The sequence below is a fragment of the Salminus brasiliensis genome, chromosome 9 (assembly GCF_030463535.1).
Source record: "Salminus brasiliensis chromosome 9, fSalBra1.hap2, whole genome shotgun sequence".
NCBI classification, from domain to species: Eukaryota; Metazoa; Chordata; class Actinopteri; order Characiformes; family Bryconidae; genus Salminus; species Salminus brasiliensis.
Window position 1 is genome coordinate 951,189 of NC_132886.1, and position 2,499 is coordinate 953,687.

General features: G+C 47.6%; 1 protein-coding gene across 1 annotated transcript in view; it reads right to left on the reverse strand.

Annotated features, from left to right (window-relative positions):
- arf1 (ADP-ribosylation factor 1) overlaps positions 1 to 1,207 on the reverse strand; it is a 7,297-nt gene extending 6,090 nt beyond the window's left edge. Inside the window, exon 1 of the mRNA XM_072687111.1 lies at positions 989 to 1,207. The gene's annotated coding sequence lies outside the window, so the exon portion shown is untranslated. The remainder of the gene's footprint in view (positions 1 to 988) is intronic.
- Between the last annotated feature and the right edge of the window lie 1,292 nt (positions 1,208 to 2,499).

The following is a 2,499-nucleotide window of genomic DNA, read 5'->3' on the forward strand; positions in this document are numbered from 1 at the left end:
GGGTGAAGAGGCATGACAGCTGGCTCCACCCACTCTGCGTGTTGGGTGAAGCAGCGTTAGCTTACAGCCCCTGAGCTCCTTCCAGAGGAACCCGTAACGCAGGGGCTTCTCCTGCCGGGTGAAGGTGGAGGTGGAGGTGGAGGTGGAGGAGGTACTCGTACAGGCAGAACCGCAGGAGGTCCGTTCTCCACCTGCTGCCTCAAAGACTACAAACCGAAACCAGGTGTGTGTGTATCAGTGTGTGTGTGTGTGTATTAGTGTGTGTGTGTATCAGTGTGTGTGTGTGAGTATCAGTGTGTGTGTATTAGAGTGTGTGTATCAGTGTGTGTGTGTATCAGTGTGTGTGTGTGAGTATCAGTGTGTGTGTATCAGTGTGTGTGTATCAGTGTGTGTGTGTGTATCAGTGTGTGTGTGTGTGAGTATCAGTGTGTGTGTGTGTGAGTATCAGTGTGTGTGTATCAGTGTGTGTGTGTGTGTATCAGTGTGTGTGTATCAGTGTGTGTGTGTGTGTATCAGTGTGTGTGTGTGTGAGTATCAGTGTGTGTGTGTGTGAGTATCAGTGTGTGTGTGTTAGTGTGTGTGTGTATCAGTGTGTGTGTGTGTATATCAGTGTGTGTGTGTGTGTGTGTGTATGTATCAGTGTGTGTGTGTGTGTGTGTGTATCAGTGTGTGTGTGTGTGTATCAGTGTGTGTGTATGTATCAGTGTGTGTGTGTGTGTGTGTATCAGTGTGTGTGTGTGTATCAGTGTGTGTGTGTGTGTGTGTGTATCAGTGTGTGTGTGTGTGTGTGTGTGTATCAGTGTGTGTGTATGTATCAGTGTGTGTGTGTGTGTGTATGTATCAGTGTGTGTGTGTGTGTGTGTATCAGTGTGTGTGTGTGTGTGTATCAGTGTGTGTGTGTATCAGTGTGTGTGTGTGTGTGTGTATCAGTGTGTGTGTGTGTGTGTGTATCAGTGTGTGTGTGTGTGTGTGTGTGTGGCGGACTCACGGCGGTTCTCTCTCTCTCTCAGCGCGGCTCTCCGGCTGTCCGGCTCGGTGTGGTCAGTAGGGCTGCAGGGCGCCGCTGCTCGGGGCAGACTGGTGGTGGACGGAGGGGAATGTCGGGAATATCAGTAGTAATGGTGATAACCGGGGCTGCTCGCTCCTCCGGGTCCTCCTCCAACCTCCAAGGCGTTTCCTTCCTCAAGATGGCGGCTTTCCGGCCACGTCAGGAACCTTTCTCACTTCTGTTCCGGAATCCGGTCAAACCCACAATAAAAGTCCCACCTTTATTCCTCACATCTTTCCTCACATCTTTCCTCACATCTTTCCTCAGATCTTTCATTACAAGCCCACAGAACTCTTACTGGAGGAAATAAAAGGCGCGAGGAACAGCATCACATAGAAAGAGAATAAAAGGACAAACTGAACCTCTTACACAAGATCTAATTTATACATAACAATAGAAGAATCCATTTTAATGCTATATACATAAAGACACTTACAAAATATGTATTTATTTATTTATTTATTGTTTATATTTACTGATTTGTGTTTGCTACTGTTGTGCATGTTCACATGGTGTTAATATGGATACTGACATAAATAAAGACAGTAATCCAGATGTTTACGACACTGCCTTTCAGGTCAGCCAGCCCCCGATTCCAACCGCAGCCCTGCATTTATACAGGCTCATCTAATACACAGTATATTAACCCTGAACACATCCTATCCCCCCTGAACACATCCTATCCCCACTAAACACATCCTATCCCCCACTAAACACATCCTATCCCCCATTAAACACATCCTATCCCCACTAAACACATCCTATCCCCCACTAAACACATCCTATCCCCCCACTAAACACATCCTATCCCCTGAACACATCCTATCCCCCACTAAACACATCCTATCCCCCCACTAAACACATCCTATCCCCCTGAACACATCCTATCCCCCACTAAACACATCCTATCCCCCCACTAAACACATCCTATCCCCCTGAACACATCCTATCCCCCCACTAAACACATCCTATCCCCCTGAACACATCCTATCCCCCACTAAACACATCCTATCCCCCCACTAAACACATCCTATCCCCCACTAAACACATCCTATCCCCCCACTAAACACATCCTATCCCCCTGAACACATCCTATCCCCCACTAAACACATCCTATCCCCCCACTAAACACATCCTATCCCCCACTAAACACATCCTATCCCCCTGAACACATCCTATCCCCCACTAAACACATCCTATCCCCCTGAACACATCCTATCCCCCACTAAACACATCCTATCCCCCCACTAAACACATCCTATCCCCCACTAAACACATCCTATCCCCCTGAACACATCCTATCCCCCACTAAACACATACTATCCCCCACTAAACACATCCTATCCCCCACTAAACACATCCTATCCCCCTGAACACATCCTATCCCCCACTAAACACATCCTATCCCCACTAAACACATCCTATCCCCCACTAAACACATCCTATCCCCC